A 12,818-nucleotide genomic window follows, 5' to 3' on the forward strand; every position below is an offset into this window, starting at 1 on the left:
CAGGTTCTGAAATTGTGGTAATAATCAATAGCTTACCAACCAAAAAGAGTCCAGGACCTGATGGATTCACAGCTGAATTCTACCAGAGGTACAAGGAGGAACTGGTACCATTCCTTCTGAAACTATTCCAATCGATAGAAAAAGAGGGAATCCTCCCTAACACATTTTATGAATCCAACATCATCCTGATACCAAAACCTGGCAGAGAGATAACCAAAAAAGAGAATTTCAGACCAATATCCTTGATGAACATTGATGCAAAAATCCTCAATAAAATACTGGCAAACCGAATCCAGCAGCACATCAAAAAGCTTATCCACCATAATCAAGTGGGCTTCATCCCTGGGATGCAAGGCTGGTTCAACATATGCAAATCAATAAATGTAATCCAGCATATAAACAGAACCAAAGACAAAAACCACATGATTATCTCAATAGATGCAGAAAAGGCCTTTGACAAAATTCAACAACGCTTCATGCTAAAAACTCTCAATAAATTAGGTATTGATGGGACGTATCTCAAAATAATAAGAGCTATCTACGACAAACCCACAGCCAATATCATACTGAATGGGCAAAAACTGGAAGCATTCCCTCTGAAAACTGGCAAAAGACAAGGATGCCCTCTCTCACCACTCCTATTCAACATAGTGCTGGAAGTTCTGGCCAGAGCAATCAGGCAGGAGAAGGAAATAAAGGGTATTCAATTAGGAAAAGAGGAAGTCAAATTGTCCCTGTTTGCAGATGACATGATTGTATATCTAGAAAACCCCATTGTCTCAGCCCAAAATCTCCTTAAGCTGATTAGCAACTTCAGCAAAGTCTCAGGATACAAAATTAATGTACAAAAATCACAAGCATTCTTGTACACCAATAACAGACAAACAGAGAGCCAAATCATGAGTGAACTCTCATTCACAATTGCTTCAAAGAGAATAAAATACCTAGGAATCCAACTTACAAGGGATGTGAAGGACCTCTTCAAGGAGAACTACAAAGCACTGCTCAATGAAATAAAAGAGGATACAAACAAATGGAAGAACATTCCATGCTCATGGGTTGGAAGAATCAATATCGTGAAAATGGCCATACTGCCCAAGGTAATTTATACATTCAATGCCATCCCCATCAAGCTACCAATGACTTTCTTCACAGAATTGGAAAAAACTACTTTAAAGTTCATATGGAACCAAAAAAGAGCCCGCATCGCCAAGTCAATCCTAAGCCAAAAGAACAAAGCTGGAGGCATCACGCTACCTGACTTTAAACTATACTACAAGGCTACAGTAACCAAAACAGCATGGTACTGGTACCACAACAGAGACATAGATCAATGGAACAGAACAGAGCCCTCAGAAATGATGCCGCATAGCTACAACTATCTGATCTTTGACAAACCTGACAAAAACAAGAAATGGGGAAAGGATTCCCTATTTAATAAATGGTGCTGGGAAAACTGGCTAGCCATATGTAGAAAGCTGAAACTGGATCCCTTCCTTACACCTTATACAAAAATGAATTCAAGATGGATTAAAGACTTATATGTTAGACCTAAAACCATTAAAATCCTACAAGAAAACCTAGGCAATACCATTCAGGACATAGGCGTGGGCAAGGACTTCATGTCTAAAACACCAAAAGCAATGGCAACAAAAGCCAAACTTGACAAATGGGATCTCATTAAACTAAGGAGCTTCTGCACAGCAAAAGAAACTATCATCAGAGTGAACAAGCAACCTACAGAATGGGAGAAAATTTTTGCAACCTACTCATCTGACAAAGGGCTAATATCCAGAATCTACAATGAACTCAAACAAATTTACAAGAAAAAAACAAACAACCCCATCAAAAAGTGGGCAGAGGACATGAACAGACACTTCTCAAAAGAAGACATTTATGCAGCCAAAAAACACATGAAGAAATGCTCATCATCACTGGCCATCAGAGAAATGCAAATCAAAACCACAGTGAGATACCATCTCACACCAGTTAGAATGGCCATCATTAAAAAATCAGGAAACAACAGGTGCTGGAGAGGATGTGGAGAAATAGGAACACTTTTACACTGTTGGTGGGACTGTAAACTAGTTCAACCATTGTGGAAGTCAGTGTGGCGATTCCTCAGGGATCTCGAACTAGAAATACCATTTGACCCAGCCATCCCATTACTGGGTATATACCCAAATGACTATAAATCATGCTGCTATAAAGACACATGCACACGTATGTTTATTGCAGCACTATTCACAATAGCAAAGAGTTGGAACCAACCCAAATGTCCAACAACGATAGACTGGATTAAGAAAATGTGGCACATATACACCATGGAATACTATGCAGCCATAAAAAATGATGAGTTCGTGTCCTTTGTAGGGACATGGATGAAACTGGAAAACATCATTCTCAGTAAACTATCGCAAGGACAAAAAACCAAACACCGCATGTTCTCACTCATAGGTGGGAATTGAACAATGAGAACTCATGGACACAGGAAGGGGAACATCACGCTCCGGGGACTGTTGTGGGGTGGGGGGAGGGGGGAGGGACAGCATTAGGAGATATACCTAATGCTAAATGACGAGTTAATGGGTGCAGGAAATCAACATGGCACATGTATACATATGTAACAAACCTGCACATTGTGCACATGTACCCTAAAACCCTAAAGTATAATAAATAAATAAATAAATAGAAAAAAAAAAATACAAAAAATTAGCCGGGGGTGGTGGCGGGCACCTGTAGTCCCAGCTACTCAGGAAGCTGAGGCAGGAGAATCGCTTGAACCTGGGAGGCAGAGGTTGCAGTGAGCCAAGATCACACCACTGCACTCCAGCCTGGGCAACAGAGTGAGACTCCGTCTCAAAAAAAAAAAAAAAAAAAAGCCCTGTTATATACTATCTGTGATCCTGATGATATCAGAGCCAAGATACAGAAAAACCAAGGCTGGAGACACTGTGCCACCAGCAGAATACACTCTCCTGCTTCCGTAAAACGAGACGCAAAGAAAGCCATCCATTTTCTGGAAACTGCTGTTCTAGCGCAAATGTACGTACATAGGAAATGCCCTGGAAAGAAAAGACAGGATGTAGTGGGCACATTTACAAGGCATGTCAAATGTAGCTCTCAAGATGATTGGATGGGTTGAGACGGGAAGTGTTGAGAAGAGGGCAGGGTTGAGGCTGAGAACACTCAGTCCTGCCATAAGTCAGCAGGTGACACCAAAGTGTTAACATGGATTCTGGTCTGTGCATTTCTGCACTGATACTGTGAAATGCGTGTTCTTCTTTCATATAGCAGAAGAAAAATCAGGTCTTGAAAAATACAGTTATTTTAGTTCTTTCAATACTGGAATGCTTGAATATGATATATTTGCTAATTTAATTCTAAGTATTTGTTGCATATCCCCTCATTAAGTCATAGAAAATTGCAGGCAGTCACGACAGGGATATAGGTAGAGACGCCTGTTTTTACCAATGCCTAAATTTCATGCCAGCTGAGAATATCCCTGTGTCTAATGGGAGAGGTGCTGTGAAATCTGAATACAGCATTATCTTGCTTTCTAACTGTGTTCCCTAATAACAGAAAGAGGGCTTTGGGCCATAATTAATAGCCATTCTTACAGATCTTTTAACTCTCCACAATCTCCAAGGAGCTTGCTTTCCATTAACATTTCCAGAAATAGCTTACTTTACATTATTAACGTGCTGCAAGTGATAGCTTCCAAATTATTCCTAAGCTAATTATTAAGAAATGATTACATGAAAAGCTTTTCCCACTTTAAATCGTACCTTTAAGTGCCTTACAGTAAATATGAAGATAGAGCTATGGCCCATTGGAAGATTCTCTGCTTATAATGTAGTCAATTCCATTAAGTCAATCTCCAGTGTACTCTAAAATGTGTTTTCATTACAAGTTATGGTGCTAAATACCATGGGAAATGATATGCAAATAAGCAATATTAACTATGCCAGTTAAGACAAGCCAAAGTAACTTAATGAAGGGGATATAGCCACTATAAAGCTATGTTTTCCTTTTTTTAAGGTTAATTAGACTGCCTAATTATCCCAGATGAGAGCATATTATTCTCTTGGAAAAGCAAGCATAATTAACTTAGAGAGTCTTCCTCCACAAGCAAAAACAAGTAAATAGAAAAATTCCAATGCAAAGTGGTTTACTTCTACTGAAATCCGAAGGGTGGCTTGATATGTAACTAAGAAGAAAAAGAGAGAGAGAGAGACCCACAAACACACATAATAGTAGTTGTTAAATGTGAACCATCCTAAGAGTTTATGAGATTTATGGAAGAGTTGCCTGGACTAGGATATATTGAAGAGTTTATATATATTCATAATATCTCATGTACAGAAAATATGCTTCTCAAGAAGAGAAAAGAATATACTCCCTAGGGAAGATGTAAGTGTTAGACACTTGTTACTTTTGGCCGTCCAGCCATCATCCCACTTTCTTCTGGTGATGCTACCCTGATTTTCCTTCTGGGGTACTACCTGTTGCACCTGCATTGCGGTTCCAACCTTTCTCCTCACTCAGTCCTACTTCCCTCACTTCCTTACAGGTAACATTGCTGGGAGGACCCCCCATAATCCAACCACACACAAATATTCATTTCAGAGTCTTAGGGAAGAGTCCTTTTCCCAGGGAAGCCAATATAGCATTGGTGCCAAGATCAGTCCTAGGAAGTACAATCTAAAATGGGATTTTAGAGTTGCATCGCTTGCCAGCTAGCTGACAATGAGGATCACATCACTGGTAGTTGGGGTGGAACTGGTAGCCCCCTATAGGCTATGGCAGGATAACTGTTAAAACTTTCACTGGGGCCAGGCAAGGTGGCTCACGCCTGTAATCTCAGCACTTCGGGAGGCCAAGGTGGGCAGATCACTTGAGGTCAGGAGTTTGAGACCAGCCTGGCCAACATGGTGAAACCGTGTCTCTACTAAAAATACAAAAATTAGCTGGGCATGGTGGCAGGCACCTGTAATCCCAGCTACTCAGGAGGCTGAGGCAGCAGAATCGCTTGAACCTGGGAGGCAGAGGTTGCAGTGAGCCGAGATCGCGCCATTGCACTCCAGCCTGGGTGACAGAGCGAGACTCTGTCATGGAAAAAAAAAAAACAACAACAAAAAACAAAAAACTTTCACGGGTGGTAAATTGGAATAGAGCACAGATGGAAAGGAATTACCGGTGGGCATATCAACACAGGTATTTGAGGGTTTCAGGAAAAATAGCAAACATAAAGACAATGAAGTTGAAAATTGTTGCTGAGACTCCTGATGCATCAGAGTAAGACAAGAAAAAGCTGACAATAATTTAATTACTAATTTATGACAAATTATGGAAGCCTAAGGGCCCTCTTGGCAGCATTTAAAGAGATGCTCATCTCCTATAGCCATAGGGAAGGCAATGCTGAGGATCAGGCTCAAATCAATTATAACTGCAGTGGCGCTCCAGAGAAGGTTGAAACCCAATCCCGGAAAGCCTGTTAAACTAAATCCAGGACCCTGATTGGAAAGGAGTAAGACCCTGCAATTTACACCTCCTTCTTAAATGCTAGGGGAAGCTTGTATGAATATGGCAGTGGCAAATGCCTGGGCTAGTTGGTTGGGAACCCACAGACATGTGAATGAACCTATGGGATTAGACACGGAGTGAGTCTTTGTATTGCAGATTAATTCTCAGCAAAAACCATCCATCATGGAGGACGCTAAACAACCAAATGGGCAAAGATTGTCCATTTGATGTAAGCCAGTTGATCTGATGCCTGTTGATGTAAGCTAGCTTCAGTCATCAACCAACTATCCCTGTGCTGGCACAATGGCTAAATGAAGACAGCAGTCAAAATGGCAGGAATGGAAACTCTGCATGGGTCCACCAGCATAGGCTGCCACTCACTACTGCTATTCTTGCTACGGTTACTGTGTAATGTTTAATCTGCTGGCTACAGAGACCAATGCTGAACTCCCAAGATGGCACCATTACTCAGAGACCAACTAGCCACTTGGTAGCAAGCTGATGACATTGGGCCTCTTTCATTCTAGAAGGGACAGCAGTTTATGTTAAGTGAAGGTGACACTTTGAGTATGGGTTTGTCCTTCTAAACTGCAGGGTCTCAGCAGCGTCAGTACATGGAGGGCTAATTCAGTATTTGGTCCACAAATGCAGGATCTTCATCGAGGTTTTATGAAACCAAGAGCCCCATTTTACAGCAAAGGAGGCAGGGCAGTTGATGCATAGTGATAGCACCTATGCATCTTACACCACACCACCTAGAAGACACTGGCATGATAGAGCTATCGAAAAACCTTCTGAAGGCACAGCAAATGGTTTGGAAATGACACCCACAAAAATGGACACTGCACTCCAAGACCTAGCGTGCACTCTAAATCCATTGTATGGTTCTGTGTGCCAATAGGCAGAGTAAGTCTGAGAACTAAAAATAGAAGGAACAAATTTACTTATCATCACTCCCAGTGAGCTACGTGAGGAATTTTTCCCTTCCATATTCACAAATAAATGCTCTTGGGCCTAAAAGTCCTGGTTCCCCGAGGAAGGATGCTTCTACCTGAGGATGCAGCAGAGTCCCATTAAACTCTAAGCTCTGTTTGATCTTTCAGACATGGGTCTTTGTACCGCCAGCAGCCCAGGTGTATTTCCTGCTGACAGCTCACCTGTGAGTTCTCCAGGAGTTGCTCTCAGCCCTCTCGATCTTGCTCATGTCACATTATGCTCTGTCTCAAAGACAGCCTTTCCCAGCAACTAGTCAATGTGGGGGTGCAAAGGCCTATGTCTGAAAGATCACCCCAGCTTCAGAGCTGTCATCAAGTACCACGGGACCATGCAAATTGAGGACATGGTTCTGATAGTTACATATTTCAGTTAACATGTACTGTGCAAACAAAGCAAAAGCTCTCTGTAACATATATGGATGTTTATAAATTTTTTTCTTAGCTTTAGGAAAATAATTTGCCACAGGACTCCTGTATTTAAGTGAGCTTTCATGCAAAAATTTTCATGAGTTATGTAAACATAAGGCAAGAATAACTTATTTCCTGGGAAGGAGGTTATATGGAGATCTTATTCTTCTCTATTTGTATCCAAGAAAATCTTTTGCAATTAATAAAAGAAGAAAGAGGAGGAGAAAAAAGAAGAAGGAGAAAATCAAGATAAGGAGGAGGAGAAAGAGGAGGGGTATAACAAGAAGAATTTCAAGATTCTACATTTAGCACCATATAAAAAGGCAGAATGACAAAGACCTAAACCAGAAATACTACTTGACCCAGCAATCCCATTACTGGGTATATACCCAAAGGAACATAGATCATTCTATTATACAGATACATGCACGCATATGTTGACTGCAGCACTATTCACAAAGGCAAAGACATGGAATCAACCCAAATGCACACCAATGATAGACTGAATAAAGAAAATGTGGGACATACACACCATGGAATATTACGGAGCCATAAAAAGAAATGAGATCATGTCCTTTGCAGGAACATGGATGAAGCTGGAAACCATTATCCTCAGCAAACTAATGCAGGAAGAGAAAAGCAAACATCACTTGTTCTCACAGGTAAGTGGGAGCTGAACAATGAGAACACACAGACACGGGGAGGGGAACAACACACACTGGGGCCTGTTGGGGGGGTACGGGGAGGGAGAGCATCAGGAATAATAGCTAACACACGTGGGGCTTAATACCTAGGTGAGGGGTTGATAGGGGCAGCAAACCACCATGTCACACATTTACCTGTGTTACAAACCTGCATGTCCTGCACGTGTACCCTGGAATGTAGAATAATTTTTTTAAAAAGATGCCTATTCTCATTTGCTATTAACTTATCCCATTCAACAATCTGTCCCAGAAAACCCAACAGTCCTTAGCTCTCTAACAATTTGCCCAAAATAGGTAAATACTGAAATTATTGCCTGTGCCCAAACTTCTCCATCATCAACCTGTAGCAGAGAGCTACATGGCTCTTGCCCCTGCCTGTCGGGAGCCTGAAGCGTTATGTCCTCGCTGGTTAAGGACTGCAAATGCAACGTTGGCATTGGGTCCTGAGACGTTCACGAAGACTCAAATGTAAGCATGGTTCAGCAAGCCTAGAAAAGGATTTTAGGGAGAACTGTAACAACAATGAAGTAAACTCTGAGTTTTGGTTTCTTCATCTGAGAGAACAGTTAGTTCTCCTGGACTTTCTATCTGCTCCCTTCCAGAATGACTTTGCCAAGTTTCTGTGGCCCCCACAGACAGAGGAAGACGTGGGTGTTTGCATCTCCCATCCAGAGGGCAGTAGCTCTCCACTGTCAGTCAGCAGAACAGCCATGGCTTCTTTGTGGGCCTTTCACATAGGCTGGGGAATATTACAGTTTTCCAAGATTGACCCCAACTCCCTCCCCTTTCCTCGGCACAGTGCTGTTTTCAACCTGGGAGAATTTTCTCCCTCACATGGAGCAACTCGCCTTGCCCTCTACGTCCTCTTTCTTTAGAGACTAGCTCCCTGGCCCTCATTATCTACCTCAGTAAACTAAGAATGACATCAGAAATTGAAGAAATTAAGGTAACCACTTCTACTGTCAGAGTTCAGAAGCTGCTTGAAGCCAAACGTTCTGGGGGCATGTAAGCCCAGGAAAAAGTAGTTTACTTCTCACATTTTATCAGGGAGTTAATTGGAGTCACTCCATGAAAGCAAGTCACCTGTTACACGTTCCTCATCGAGCTGATCTCCTCAGTGAACACAGCCTTGCTCTGTAAGAGTGGTCCCCAAATGGCCCATCTTAGAATCTCCTGGAAAGATTCTTAAAATGAAAATCCTGGGCCCCAACTTCTGAACCTCTGATTCAGTAATTAGGGGAAAACCTAAGAGTGTGCATTTTTTTTTGTTTGCTTGTTTGTTTTGAGACGGAGTCTCACTCTGTCACCCAGGCTGGAGTGCAGTGGCGCAATCTCTGCTGGCTGCAAGCTCTGCCTCCCTGGTTCATGCCATTCTCCTGCCTCAGCCTCCCAAGTAGCTGGGACTACAGGCGCCTGCCACCACACCTGGCTAATTTTTTGTATTTTCAGTAGAGACGGGGTTTCACTGTGTTAGCCAGGATGGCCTCGATCTCCTGACCTCATGATCTGCCTGCCTTAGCCTCCCAAAGCACTGGGATTACAGGCGTGAGCCACCATGCCCGGCCAAGGGTGTGCGTTTCTAACAGGCTTTCAGGGAGTGCTGACCTGGCTGGCCCAGGACCCCCACTTTGCAAACTAGTACTCTGTACCCCACTAAGTCCCTACTGTGATTGTAGGCACAACAGGTAGCCCCCAAATGGCTCCACCTTCAGTCTGCTTGAAATGGGAGTTTAGAAGAAGAGTATATCTGGATCATATTTAAGATCAGACATCATCTCTTAGAGATACCGATTCAAATAGACCATGGTAGCAAAATCAATATGAACAGAAATAAATTAGTATGGGGAAGAAAACTGTGGCCCTATGATATTGGCTTTCTGATCTCATCCCTGATCCACATCAAACCAATGAGCCAATTTCAAAGGGGACACTGATGCTGAGGGTGAAGAAAATCTCCAGTTAGCACATCTGCAAACAGATTGTTGCCTGAATATTATTTTGGTTCAATAAGCTTATCAGCTGGACCCTGGAAGTCCAGCCAGTGAAAAGCTTGTAATTGTTTTTATCTACTCAGAAAACTAAATGCTGGTTCAGATGAGAATTCAATTGATTTTCAAACAGTGTTTACCTCCTTTCCCTGTCATCACACAGCCAGCCAATTAATGACATGAAAGATTAATGAACAGAGAAGCTTGGGCACCGGCTGCCAAACAAAGGATTAAATCTGGAGGTCTATGCTTTCTTCCCAGTCAGAGAGGAAAATATCCTTCAGTAATTAAAGGTTCAGTGGCAACTTTTGTCCTGGGTATTGAGACCATCCAAGTGAGGAGGAGAAAAGTTTTTTAAAAGCTGACTGGGGAGACTGAAGCTGGTAGCCAAGTCTTAGCCACCCAGTGGCACTAATCAGTGAATCATGTGAGTCAGAGAGCAGCTGACCTTGCCAGGGATATCATCACACAGACCCTAGGTGCACCTCTCCACGTGGAGCTGAAGCAAGAAATGTAAAAAAAAAAAAAAAAGAAAAGAAAAAAAAAAAAGAAATAAAGAAAGATAAGTTCTCTGTGCTGGGCTAACTCGCTCCAAGGCCCAGCGATAAGCAGGGCTCCTGCAACAAAGCAGCAGCAACACAACTGGCTCTCCATCCCTAAGCTCCTATTCCCTCCAATATTCTCTTAATCCACTCGTTCTTCTAAAATAAATAAATAAATAAAGGCTGGCATCAAAAGTGAGATTCAATCATCCTAAAAATGCAAATTAAACAGAAAGTTTAACTGAGATTGGGAGAAAGGTGTAATCTCACCAGAACACCCTAGACTACTGCAGATAGCTTACACCAGACAGCATTTCACAGTTCACAATGTGTTCTTTCATTTGCATTCTCTCCCATGAAACACTTCCAGTGGCCTTGAGAAGTGGGCTTCATTGGAAACTGAGGCTAGGAGAGATAAACAACTCCTGCTAATTTTTCTTGCTAACGAACGGAGAGCTGGGCTTTAAAAGACAGATATGCTGCGTCTAAGATCTTTAATTTTCATAGTGCTTCAAAGGTTCTACCTATTCGTGGTCATTTAAGGTAAAATATACTTACAGGAATTAATAACAATTTGATAAGTGATGGTAAATTCAGCATTTTGAATCAGCTGGTAGGAAAACTTTATTACCGTTCAAAATCACCAATGCCAAATCTACTCTCAATCCTACCTCTAGTGCGGACATGAATGAGACAGGATGCCTACCAGGGAGCATAACTCGTCGATTCAGTCCATTCAGCAAATGTTAACTGGGCTGTTTGTCTACACCTGGCACTGTGCTCAGCACTAGGGATAGAAGAGTTACAAAAAATACCCAGACCTCTGACCTCAGCAAGTTACAGACTAGTGAGGATGATCTACACTAATCAATAGTCATACAGCTTATGGCATCACTAACAAGTGTACAGAGGAGGGGTGCTTGCAACCACAAGCACCGACAACAGAAATATTTTACTGTTTTTGGGTGGGCCAAGAAAAAGTTCTTAAGATTCTTGACTCTTAAACTAAAAACAGGAGGATGAAAAATTAACTGGGAAAAGATGAGAAGGGACAAAGTTCTAGGTAGAAAGGACAGATGTGTAAATATCCAGTGGCAGAAATTCAGAAGGCAAGTGGTAGGAGGAAAGGTAGAGAGTACAAGGAACTGAAAGGAAGCCAGTGTCTGCACAGAAGAGAGAGTTTGGGGCCAAACTATATCAGTCCTGTGAGCCACAACCTTTTAAGCAAGGAGATTCCTTAGTGAACATTTTAACCAAGAGACTGGGAAATAAGAAATGGTTAAGTCAATATTTTGTTGCAAGACAACTTCAAAATCTCAGTGACTTAAAACTGAAAACTTAATTTTCATGCTCACATGCCTATAGGTTGGTTGCAGTTCAGCTGACTTAGGCTGAAGCAGTTGGTTTCAAATCAGCTTTAGTGTTTTTATTCTGGCTCCAGAGTGGAGAGGTAGGCAGGCTTTCCTCACGGCATTTCGTAAGAGTGCAAAAGCCAAGCAAACCACACAAGCATGGTGAATTGACGTGCATATGCACACTAGTGTTACACGAACCCCAGCAAGATACACGGAGGAAATCAACATCAATGGAGCAAGGAAATGAGCTAACTCTAGTGGAAGTTCCTACAAAGCTCCAGAGCCAAGGATGTGGCTGTGTAATTCTGTAACAGGAAGGAAGTGAAAAATGGCCATGATGATGTAATGTACCATAAATGAAGAACGTGATCAACGTACAATTCAAAAAGCTCCACTCTGTCAATAGGATAAACTATTAGAGGGATCCAGGGTGTGTATCTCTGGGAAAGAGTCCAGAGATGGAAGCACCAAAGTTTACCTCAAGGGTGCTGAAATATGCAACTGAATAGCTGTGGGCTTCTGTAATTTATAATAATACAGAGGGAATAAGGGCTTTGCTGTGTGGCCCAGAGAGGTGAGTCATGAAAATCTCACACCGAGAGGGCCTATGGAATGACATAACTTCTAACTCTACAATATGCAACTTAACAACTAAACAATACTGTAAAATAAAGGCTATAGTTCATGCATCAGGAAAGTGACCATGTGACACAGCTGCAACCCAGGACAATTTCAAGGGTGATAGGAAACAAATAGGAACACATGGTCACCTGATGATTAGCACAATGCTTCACAAACAAATCCCCACAGTCATTTCAAAAACTTCAGATTTTTGCTATTCTGAGTATTGCTATCATGGGTACCTTGGAGACTCATAATGCTGTACAGTTGACTGTTGAACCACATGAGTTTGAACTGGACGAGTCCACTTATGTGTGGATTTTTTTCAATAGCCATATTGAAAAATATTTTGTAGGTTTGTGACAATTTGAAAAAATTCAGATTCATTGCATAGCCTAGAAATATCAAAAAAGTAAGAAAAAGTTAGATATGTCATGAATGAATGGCATACAGGTAGACACTAGCCTATTTTATCTAAAGCTGGAGACTCTGATGCCAGCAAAGGATGGTTTGATAATTTTAGAAAGACATTTGCCTTTAAAAAAATGTCAAGATAAGCTTCTGCCAACCAAGAGTCATTAGATGAGTTCCTAGATGTCATTAAGAAAATCACTGAGGTGAAATGATATCTGCCTGAACAGGTTTTTAATGCAGATAAAGGTACCCTATCTGGAAAAAA

The sequence above is a fragment of the Symphalangus syndactylus genome, chromosome 5 (genome assembly GCF_028878055.3).
Source record: "Symphalangus syndactylus isolate Jambi chromosome 5, NHGRI_mSymSyn1-v2.1_pri, whole genome shotgun sequence".
NCBI classification, from domain to species: Eukaryota; Metazoa; Chordata; class Mammalia; order Primates; family Hylobatidae; genus Symphalangus; species Symphalangus syndactylus.